The sequence below is a fragment of the Pinus tabuliformis genome, chromosome 4_1, assembly GCF_031772625.1.
Source record: "Pinus tabuliformis cultivar Carrire ecotype Pingquan chromosome 4_1, CPIR1, whole genome shotgun sequence".
NCBI lineage: Eukaryota > Viridiplantae > Streptophyta > Pinopsida > Pinales > Pinaceae > Pinus > Pinus tabuliformis.
In genome coordinates this window covers 45,159,778-45,172,105 of record NC_142303.1, presented here as the reverse complement: position 1 = coordinate 45,172,105, position 12,328 = coordinate 45,159,778, and positions in this window count along the sequence as shown.

Sequence of the window (12,328 nt, the reverse complement as noted above, 5' to 3'; positions counted from 1 at the left end):
GAGACACATGGTGGTGTGAGCAGCTGACTACTAGCTAATTGCAGGGCATCTATATAAGTAGGACCTAGATCAACTCTTGTGGCCATGTCTCCTCCACCATGAATGACAGGATGTCCTATGGGAGTGCCACTCTTGAGTTGTAGAAGGGCATGTTAGGGGAAAAGCAACGACGAGGAAGGTCTTGAAAGTAGGGTTATGGTGGCCTACACTCTATAAGGAAAACAAAGCATATGCGAAAGGATGTGGTGTGTGTCAGAGAGTTGGAAAAATGTCACATCCAGATGAATTACCACTACAGCCGGCACATACAGTTCAAATCTTTGAGAAGTGGGCAGTTGATTTTATTGGGCCGATCAATCCATTAGCACGTTATTCTCACACAGGATATATCATCACAACTACCGAATATCTCATGCGATGGGAAAAGGTGGCACCAGTGAAATATTGTAAAAAATACACAACTATGAAGTTAATCTTGGAAAACATAAAATCCAAGTTTGGATGCCCAAAAATTCTAACAAGTGACCAAGGAATTCATTTTATAAATGAGACAGTTGCATCCTTACTGCAGAATTTCCTAGCCCAAGATAATAAGTGCATCCCATACCACCCTTAGGCTAACGGGACGGTTGAAGCATTCAACAAGATACTAGAAAAGGGATTATCAAAGATATGTTTGGCAAGTCGAGATGATTTGGATGAGCATGTACTAGCCACGCTATGGGCATATCGGATGACAGTCAAGTGCTTACATAAGCAAACACCATTCCAGTTGGTATATGGAAGGGATGTCGTGGTACCCACTGAATTTACAGTATCGAGCATCTTCATTTCCCAAGCTACAAATATGATAGATGTTGTATTGCTATAGAAGCAGTTGGAGGAATTGATGGAATTAGATGAAGCCAGATTTCTAGCAAAATTCTGCTAGTTTGTGAAGCAAAAAAGGCAAAAGGCATGGCATGACAAGCACATTAAGAGAAAATCGTTCACAGTTGGAGGAAAAATTTTACTATACGACAGCAAGTTTTAGAAGTTCCCAGGTAAGTTGTAGATGTATTGACTTGGTCCATTCATAGTCACATAAAACAGGGAGTTCGAAGCAGTGAAAATTGCCCAACTGGATGGAATATTGATACCAGGATGGGTGAATGGTGCACGCCTAAAGCCTTTCCACCAGAACAACACCCAATATTCTAATTGATGAGGTCTGTGGAAAGGGCCTATAGCTAGGTTTAGAGTCAATAGGAATAAGACAGTGAAGTAGTCAGTCCATTTAAGTTTCGTTTTCTTTTATTTTCCATACAATAAGCGTGTCAGTTTAGTTGCGACACCTACGTCGCCTCACCACAAGTGACTGTGGTCGGGGAGGTCAGTCACACATTTGACACGTCTTATCCACTATACTCAGAATCTTTTCCTTAATAATTAGGCAATACTACCACTGTCAAGTAAATTTCCGTAGAATATTTTCACGTTATGGAAAGAGGTAACCAATAAAGTTGTCATCACATTCATATTATTACCGATCTTCTCCACTCTGTACTTTTCCTATCATGCGTCATCCAAGTCAAGTACAGCTCAGCCAGATACCAGTTAACACGATTGAGTCTATATAGGGAAAGTTTCCATAGTAACTAGTTAGTGAGTCTAGTCATAAACATTGTGTCGAAGCTGGTCTACTTAATGTGCATGGCTACGTAGGAATTTTCAGAAGTTCCAATTCAGGTGACAAAATTCTTCGAGTCTCAGTTCGAAACTCAGCAACATCACTCAGGCACTAACTATCAGCCTTATGTAACTGTTGTGTATTAGCGACGTAGGAATATGATGAAGATAATCTCAGTTCTAGAAGATAAATTAGATGATTGAATTATGGTTATAGAATCATTGTATGGTAAAAATGATAAGGCCACACTAGTAGACAATGATATTTCATATTGTTTCCAGTTTCCAGTGCTTAAGCGAGAGGTATATAGAGAGGAAGTGTTGAAGGGTGATGGCACAATGGCGACGAAGATCAAAGGAAATCTTCGATCACTTCAACGATTGACTTTGATCAATTTGAAGAGTCTGTTGGTTTTTAGAACATCTTTTTCTGCAATGAAATGTAATAAAATTCTGGTGAGAAGGATGCATGGTGGCTTGCTATGGTTAGACAAGGAATATCTAATTCATGTGGAATACATTCAATGCGTCACTAGACTCTCAACAACAGGAGATGCAGTCTTGACAGTGTTCCAAACCGGGTCGAAGTGAGCCAAGAAAGAGGGGGACAATGATTATTATGCCAAGTATAACACCAAGCACGATGGAAAGGGTGCCGAAATAGATTTGATCAATAAGGACCACATCAAATTCACCTGCTACATCATTGCGGGGAAGGTAATGAGACAATTCTCCAAAAATAAGTGCACGTTGGACACCATATCAATTGCAGAGCACTGTTGTGAAGGAGCTTCGCTCAATTGGTTGGAATTTCTGCTGAATGAGTTATTCGAAGGTTGCGAAGATGTATAAATATGAAGCACAAATATCATTTTCAGGTATTTGTTTATGACTTTCGCGATGTGGAAATGGTGCTCGCTAGGAGGGAGGAACCTCCCAAAAATCATATATGAGAAGCCACTAGCGCTCAGGTACACACCATGGAGGACGTCCGGGTACCCCAACAATAAAGATATCAATGAGGAATGCTTTAAGGATTGGTACCAAAAGATGTTGGTGACCATAAGGTTGGCAGAAAGAATCCCCAAGGGATTGCTCAATAGCTACTCGTAAGAACTTTGGTTTGGGGTATAACAAGACCAAACTTATATCAGGCCACAATGCATCCATCCAGAGACTTTCTAAATGAGGCCGCAGAGGTTCACATTATCAGAAGGGGCATTCCACACGGAAGTCGGATGGTAGCTAGAGGTTGCTTGCGAGATTATAGATGGCCAGTTCAAATACTTGTTTGGGGCATGCAACCGCAACCACAGACAAGAGACATGGCCAGGATCAGCAAGAAGAGGGGGCCGAAGGAGGATTTAAAGCCGATGGTCTGTCAAATGGAGCAACGAATGAGCTCCATTAAGTAGATAATTTCCAACTTCATGGGTTCACCAGGTACGAATCTCCAGTCCTGTATTTCTCAAGGGTTTACTTTGTTTAATCCGTTCAACTACTCCCCTTGCTATGGCTATACCCCCTTGTGTCCCTCACTCTTAGACTAAGCCAGCCATCCCCAAACCTAGGCAACCTAAAGGTACCAAGGCACTAGCGGCTAGGAAGCAAAAGATAGTGCTTGTCATGAGTGTTGTTGACCTCACCGGGGATGGAATCCAGTCGGCATTGACCTCCCCAATTGTTGAAGAACACCCACAATCCACCTCTACTGTTTCACCAGGGTCACTATATCCCTCCCCCCATACAGCTTCCACCTCTGCGACCCTATCTGACGCAATCCCTCTAGGAACCCACAGAAGAAATGGAAGTCGACTCGGCTATCTAATCCACACAATCCATGAATGAGGGCGAAGGCCATATTATTGTTGAAACCTCCCTGGTATCACTATTGCTAGGAACGGTCCCACTCCGAGGCGAGGAACCAATCACTTCACAACTACAATCAACTGTAATCGAACCATTTGAAGCCTCATTTCCTATAATTTTCCTTGTTGTTGTAGAACCAGTCATTCTCCCTCCCACTCCCAAGTTTCTTGAGATGACGTACCCTATAACTTCCCCCCAAGGCCACTAAGAAAAATCCATTGCTAGTGGCCAAACCTTGCAAAGAAACTTTTCAAACCCATCAATAATGAAGCCCGAGAACCTTTAGCACTGGTCCTCCACATAGCCGTTTGGATTTATCCAACAGGTAGCTCAGAGGGCTGAACAGATCCACAATGACCTGGTTTCCGAGCATGAGCAGCAAAAGAAACAAATTGTCGCTATCACGGTAGAGCGAGATCAGCTCCAATAGACTAATGAACAAATGTAATCACAGGTCAACCAGGTGACGTCGAAGATAAGAGCACATTGGCCAATAGTGGACAATTTAGTAATTAAAGCACCCAAGGATTTTTCAGCCATCACATTGGTCAAGTGTTGCGACCATATTCAGACAGCATGCACGAAACTTGTGGCCACCAACAAGGAGTTGAAGAAGAGTTTAGATACAGCCAGAGAAGCATTGCTTGATCCAACTACAAGCTACATCGTAGAAATCGAGTAGAAACTCAACTTTGCCATTGCACTAAAAGATTTGTTAACTGATGCCCTAATGGATGGTTATGTACTACTGGAGTAAGTCAATGATTGGTCAGGCAACTTGGCCATGAAAAACCAGGTAGTCTATTCACCTCATCAATAAATTCAACAACGCATCATTGACAACAAGATCTGTAGGGATAAAGGTTAGCTGAAGCAAATTAATGACGAGACTACCTCTCTCGAGGCCAGTGTACAACAAATTGAGGAGGAATTGGCTATAAAAAAGAAGAAAATCTGGGACCTGAGGCCACAGGTCCATAAACATGTAAGAGCACTATAGGAGGTATGTGATGATGTCGAAGAACATTTGATCACCCTACAAAATGGCCTATTGGTAGGCTAAATTGCTTCATTTTAAACCCCCTTTCCACTTCAAAATCATAACCTTAGACCTCTATTTTAACCTTGCAACCTCCTTATTCCTGCACTATTCCAAGAATTATGCCTTTTTCTGCACTAGCTTTATATTTCATATTTAAGGGTTATGAATGTGCTTAATTAATTGTTTTTATATATTTTATACCTTTAATATTCTTTGTAACTAATATTTCCTTTCCTAAAGTATTTGATAAGCAACGTATTGATCATTTCGTTAGCATGGTCGAGTGCAGGTAGGATTCCTGCACTGCTGGCGAATCCTAAACTATCATGATAACTCACTACCTAACGTGGACATCTTGTTCCAGATCGGTCATCTCGAGTTGGGCTCGGAGCGGAGATAAGTCAGGGATATGATGAAGATTAGGTCGCTGGCTGAATACTCAAGTTTAGCATTTTGTTATAGTTGAAAGGCTTAGTATGTACTATTGTTGATATTTTGTTAAAGCCAAAAGGATAAGATTATAACATTGGATGTAATTTGGTTATGGCCGCATGCCTGAAAGGATGTACATAATATAGGATTCAGATAGAAAATGGTAGTGAGTAATAGCTATAGCAATGATACTGTAATTTTGGTCTTTTATAATTTTGCTGGTATCACCCTCGTTCTGGGTTGGATTCGAACTGACTATGTGCATTTGCTAATTATTAATAGAAAGGGACCACGCCATGTTATTTCAATCCTATGTTGTAATTCTGTGTTAATGCGTTGTTGAGAGCCGAATTTTCAAGTTTCCTAAATAGGGAAACGAGCTGGTTGGCCAGGGCCCAGCCAACCCAACTCATTCTCCCTCGCATTCTTCTTTCTCGTTAAAGGTGTGTTGATTTTGTTTAATGCAAGGTGTGAATTAAATAGACATTTTAATTCTTTGACAAAGTCCAGGTTTGATTTCATTTATAATCACTGTGTGACGGATCCGTGGTGTGCATGCTTAACTAAGTTTGATTTTACCCGTTATGATTTCTTTTATTCAAATCTTAGCATCGTTTCTGCTTGGATCGTGCAAGCACGTTATTCCTGCAGTAGTGCATTTAGAGTTTCATAGATTGATTTCTTTGGTTCATTATAGTAACAACCTTTCATTCCTTTTAGCCATATGAGCCTTGATGCGTTTCTGCAAGTGTGTGATCATCATTCCGAAGTATTCTTGACATATTGAATTAGACATGCTCCAGTAATTAGAGAATGAATGTTGATATAACACATTAACCTGTACCCGTACTTCATACTTTTCAGGGAAGGATCGAACTTCATAATTAATTATTTTAAAGAGAATCTTTCTGAGTTAAGAAGGTTGCGAATGCAGATTTGATTTGTGTGAATAACTATTACAGTGTTGAAGCCTACTGTCACAATTAGATGATTTCTTTAGTTGCATGAAGGAGTTCCTTGATTGAAGAAAAGTGTGATTTGACATTAGAAAATTAATTCTTATTTTGAAGTTGAGGTTGGTTGAAGCATATTTTTGTTTATGGAAGTTATTTTGAAGTTTTGTTCACCTTTGCAAACTCTTTCTCTAAGTTAACACATTATTTATTCTCTTGTAAGAGGAATTTGAAAACTTGGTGCAGGAATCTCTACGTCGGTACAGGAATCCATATCCTGAAACAAGAATAAAGAGCTCTAGTCCTACGGCTTAGAGCCCCTGCATGAGGACATAAATATTCAATATAGGTGTAGAATATACTTCGAGCATCTAAACTTTGTTCTGGTACTAGTGCAAGCATATTGCAGGAGTACAGGAATAACAACTTAGTGTAGGGGGAAGGTCTATTAAGAAGTTAGACATCTTCAAGGGTCTGATTATTAACCTGACATACAACTATACTAAAGATAAACATAGATTTAGATTTCTATTAGTCAGGATTGATTGCAAGAGTCTGAGAGTTACTTTCATTTATTTTTCTGTAGAAGTATTTTCTTTCACATTCTAGTGCTAGAATTTCTTTGGTGTAAATTTTCAGGTGATATTTTCTTTCTGATTCTGGAATATTGTAATTAAGGAAGTAGGAATAGAGTTAGGAAAAGTTCATATCGTTTCTGGGATTTCCTGTGCTTTGTGTCTAAGTTTAGGAAACCCTCGGGTTGACAATTAAGTGTTGAAGGAGTCTGCCTAACCGCAATTCTTGCACCAACATGCTCAACCTGAGCAACCGAACTCTACATCAATGGCTAAATTTATCCAAAAAGGATAAACCCTCATAGGCATCTAACATACAACATTAGAAGATTAAAACCACTTTCACCAGGAAACGATTGTCGTAGTACATGAGTTGGGCCCTTCATTTGGAAAATAAGGCTAGAGTGTAGTAGAAACAGCAGGACCAACACAACCAAAGGAAAAAGCAGTAGTGCCACAAGAGGAGGAATCAACACAGCAAAAAACAATAATGAAAGAGAACCTGCCAAGAGTAGTAATAGATCCGACAACACTGGAGAAATATTGACTCAGGGACGAGTCAAAGGACTGTGGTCAAGGCTTGTTGGGGCCTTCGTTTTGAATTTTTGATTTTTGCGGGAAGAAAGGTCAAGAACAAGTGGCAGGGACAACAGTCTGGGTTGCGGAGCTGACAGCCAAAGGGAAGGGACAAGAATTTAGAGTGAATGGGCAATTGCGGAAAGGTGACAGAATAGTACAGAGGTATCCGATCAAGGGAAATAGAAAGTAGCCGAGGGCGGAGACAGCTGAATAGAACTGGCAGTGGGAATGCAAAACAAAGGATAAAAGGAAAGAGATAGCATGAGGAAGGGATTGGTGATGAAGTGGGTGAGCCAGGGTAGGCTCTGAGAGCTAGACCGGTTGCGGAAGAGCTAGGAATCTCCTCGACTCTGCTTATGTTCATCCCTATCAGTTGTATTCTATGGAAAGTATTCTCTGTGTATTTTATGAACATGCCTTGAGCCTTTTATATATACCAAGCCTGCGGGAATGTACCCAGGGTGTGTACAAACATGTGTACCCATAGCTCCTTCGTGATCTGTTCCTTGTTCCATCTTTCTGTGAAGCATTCTAGGTGTTTATGGGGATCATAGTTCCCCCTATATTTACACTTTCTAGCAGACGGTTCCCTTCCTTCTTGAAACTTTGTCTCATGGCCTGGTTGACCTTGTCCTAATGAAGAAGGGTGTTGCAGTGAGATCCCTGCCATCATGCTGGGGTTGCTTGCAGTGAAATGTCCAACAATGGTACCTTATGTATTTCCCTTATGGTTCTATCAACTTTACTTAGTCTACCAAGTCTATGCCATGGAAAGTAAGATAATCACTTACCTCTGTCCCAATCTAGTTGATGCAACATATTGTAACACAACGTCTTGTATTGAATTCATATCCTCCTTGCTTCCAGGCATCCCACGTGGACTCGAAGCCCACCTTTAAGCTCTGTATACTCATCGAGCTAACTGACGCCTCCACTGTGGGATTGATGTAATCTTCCCTCCTCCTAGTTGTTAATCGGTATAGTTGGTCTAGTGTCACGGGTTCATCTCGGTCATCTACTAGTTCCATGAATCTTGGTCCTTGATATGGATCCAATGGCTTTATCTGCATCTCTTCTACTTCAAAGATCATTAACTCCTTCTCGAGATCAATGAAAACATAATTCTCATAATCCCAGTCGATGACAAGCAGTGCTGGGTAAGGATCTTTGTCCCCCATTATATCTATTACCTCAAAGTTTGCATGTATTTTCACCCCGATGTTATCTACTTCCACCTCTTCTAGCCTCCCAATGGGCAGGATGCATTATTGGTTAGCCATCCATAAATGGATTGGTGAGTACTTCAACTGTAGTTTTCCCAGTGCCTCCCTTGTTTTCCTAGCCAGAATGTTAACGTCTAAACCTAGGTCCAACATTGTGTATTTGATCTGGAATCCAGCCACTTGTGTGTCAATTCAAAACTCCTTGCCCGATCTTTTCTTCTTTCTTCGAACTCTCCTTGTGTTCTTCTCTGGTAGATTTGTTGAGATTCCTTCTTCCCCAATTTATTCTTCTGGCATAACTGCTTTCAGACTCTTGCGTAGCTATCCTAACATCTGATCATTGTCAAAAATTTGCAAGAAGAGTTTGAACCATTCCTCAATCGGGCAGGACACAATGGGCTTTGCTAAATTTGGTACCTTAACCTTCTGGGGTTCCACAAAGTTTTCAAACATTTTTGTTGCCTCCTGATAGTATCATTTTTGTTATCCTGGGTCATATGATGGTTTTGGGGAAGCAAATCCAACAATTAGAGGTTTCTCTGGCACACCTTGGTCAATCTCCATCTTCTTTCTTCCTCTAGTTACTATATTTATGTTAGATAGAGGGATTATTTCAATAGCTCTCGGTTATGCATTGATCAAGTTAGCTCCCCTTTACCTAGTTCACTCTTCCCATCTTACGATTAACTCAAGGTAGTCCTTTGTTGCGTGTGCATTGACCTGACATTGAGAGAACCAAGGTCTTCTTGGAAGAGGATAGTCTTTGGAAACATGTCCCTCCTGGTCACAGTTGTAGCATCGCACTGGTCTCTTACCCCCTATTATTCCTCCTCTCGTTCCTCCTCCAGTTCCCCACCCTTTGTGAGTGGTCTCATTGATTCTGAAAGTCAACTGATCTAGCCTCTTTACTAGAGCATCCTGTTAGAGCCTAAATCTGCCTTAGGCTGAAGGAAGGAAAAATTCAGGATAACCACAAACCACGCTTAGTCTGGTAGCTAGCCCTGCCAGAACAGGAGAGGGATCTCTTTGGGTCACGCTCAGTAAAAAATAAACAATATGGTCTGAGATGACTCAAAATGAATACTGATTTTAGGCTAGTAAATAAATATGAAAGAGGTAATTTAATGAATGATTGAATTTTCTGGGCTGTATGGGACAAAGGACAACATGAGCTGGGAAATTGAATCAAAGAAGCAGAGTATTTCGTGAGGCAAGATAGGCAGGAGGTTTAGCAATCAAATTGAAGTAATATGGAGTGGAAAGACCGTTGAGAGGTTGAAAAGGGCATAACCAATGAATCCTTTTCAAACAGAAGAAGACACATAGAGGATGAATTCTTTTCCAAGGTGGAGCAATAAACTGGATTCTACCTTTCTTACTTCAAACATTCAACTGGAAATGACTATGAATGAATTGTAAAACATAACAGGATACACATGAAACAGAAAGAAGAACATATGCTAAACTCATACCACATGAATCTCATGAATCAGCGCTGCATCATTTTATTAATTTCCTGGCCAAACTGTACAGTGAAGCGCTGAATTTACTTTCACACCTTTCCCAGAAACTCCAACCCTTTACAAAATGATATTCCATATATTAAATAAGCTTAGAGGTGGGAAAACAGATCGACACAAATAGGGAGCCGTTTAACATCATTAATAGCAAAAGATGAAAAGCCAACCATCTGTAAAAGGAGCAGCGTTACTTTTTCTACTCGAATCTGTTGATGACCAATGAAGAGGTGAAATATGTAGGTGTAAATCCCTTTGAATTGCAACTGAAGACAAAAAATAGGTCTCGTAGCTTATTTCCCTGCTATGGTTGGTGTCTTCGTTTTAAATTTAGGCGTTTCGGTCTTTGACTGTTCACCTTCCTTTTTTGCCGTTTGAATAAAAACTAATTTTTAATAAAAATGGCTTTTAAATAAGATTTCGCCATATCCATTTACTTAACAAGATCCGCAATACTTTCCTTATCCTGGATGTCCATGGTTGCAAAACTAACCGAGGAAAAGTCTTCATTCAAATCACTTTGTACCCCTTTTAAACTCAAATGGAATATCCTCAAGGAACCTTTCAAAGTTAAACCACTAAAATCAGAGCACTGGTTACTCGTAAAACCACATTCCCATAAAATTTCTACGTAGTTCATCAAAAGCTCAATTTGATTGAGCTTCCAAGGTAACCAGTTATCTTTATTGGTTTTTGAGAAAATTCCATGAGATGGAGTGCTTGCACAGGATATTGAATGCAGGCATCAATCAAGGCTTCCCATGCAGCCTATGTAGCAATGCGCACTTGTGTATCAGGATCTGCAAAAGTTTATTGTGGTATTTTCAGCATCTGGTTAACAAGCGACTGACTTTTTATTACATTTTCCCCAAGTAAGTGAATAAACCATCCCCAAGCTTGAAGAACATACACTTTACAGCCATTATTCTGCAGCAACTTCTCCATATTCAAAAGTAAATTCTGCTTGATGTCTGTAGCAGCAATCTTAGAAAGTAGTGGCAATGGAGATGAGAAAGTCAACATAATTTTTCGAAGGCACCTTTCAGCCATGTCTCTTCCCTTTTATCAGTGCTAATAAGTCTTCGGTAAATTGGGGGACACCAAATATGTGACAAATCCCTCATAGTATTGCTCACCTGGTCAACCAATTTCTCCACAGCCTGAAATGCCTCAAACGTCGCAGATACAGAACCCATGGGGTTGTCAAGTGCATGAACTGTTGCTCTTATTATGGTATGAATATGTAAGGACATCAAGCGACCTTAAAATTGCTGAACATATATACACCACATGGATATGTTACAGATAGATTTCATTTTGGTGGTTGTGATGACTTCAACTAGAGATTGCAGAACTGCGTGCACATTCTCATTTGTATCAAGACCGATCCATCCAATTTCGGGCGATTTGAGGCAAGTTCTAGCAGTTTCGGGCTCTCTAGCTATATGCGCCGCGCACCATGTATGCGTCGTGCCCTTGTAAAATAACACAGGCTCTTGAGGCTCAGTGCGCCGCGCCTGCTGAGTGCGCCGCACCTACAATTTCACCAACAGCCGGCCCTTCAAAACTCTGTTTCGCCCTCCAACTGAGTTTTCCATGATTTCTCTTGGCTCCACTGATGTCTTTGGTGCACAATTGGATTGTTTAAAAATGTCTTATACATCATGCACTTTGATTCTTTCTTTTGACAAACCCATTTTTGCAATGTTTTAAACTTTGACACTTTCACATAGCTCTGTTTTTGCTCCCACTTTGATTTTTGGCTGAATGATGAAACTCTGTCTATTTTTGCAGGGAAAGCTATCATTGGATTCGGAAAAGGAGACCAGGGCTGCTCTTGAAGAATTTCTCCACTGAAGGAGCTTTGAGAATTACATATTTATTACAAAGATAAAATGGACGATTTTTCTTCAAAACAGAGTTTTGAAGAAGAATCATGGTCAAGCATATTGACGATGAAATTTTGCCATGAAAACTTATTTTGAGTCTCCCTCATGTGCCTGCTGGCATTATTAGTCATTTTGAGGACTAAATCAACTAAACCCTAGACCTAAAAAGACCTAAAAACCTTAAATAACTCTTTGCTGACCAAGAGATTAGAACAGGACTGTAAATGACTTAAAATTGATTTAACGAACTTCGATGAACAGACCCGAGCCAGCAGGTACAAAGCATGAGGGGTAATGAATGACAAGACCCTTCTGTCAGATTATGGCATGCCCCTAGCGGAATGCAGATGAATAAACGGAATGAGACACCTAAAAATGAAATGCAATAAGAGAAATGATCTTTGACGGAGGGATGTAAAGACCGACTCTAACACATCCAATGCTCAACACTATTTGGTGTGGTAAGTCGTGGATGCACATAAATCATAGTAGGTATTTCTCGGTATGGCCAAATATTTCTACAATATCGGGCACAATCGAGGTGTGTGTCTTAGCTCCTACAAACCTCACAATACTAAATT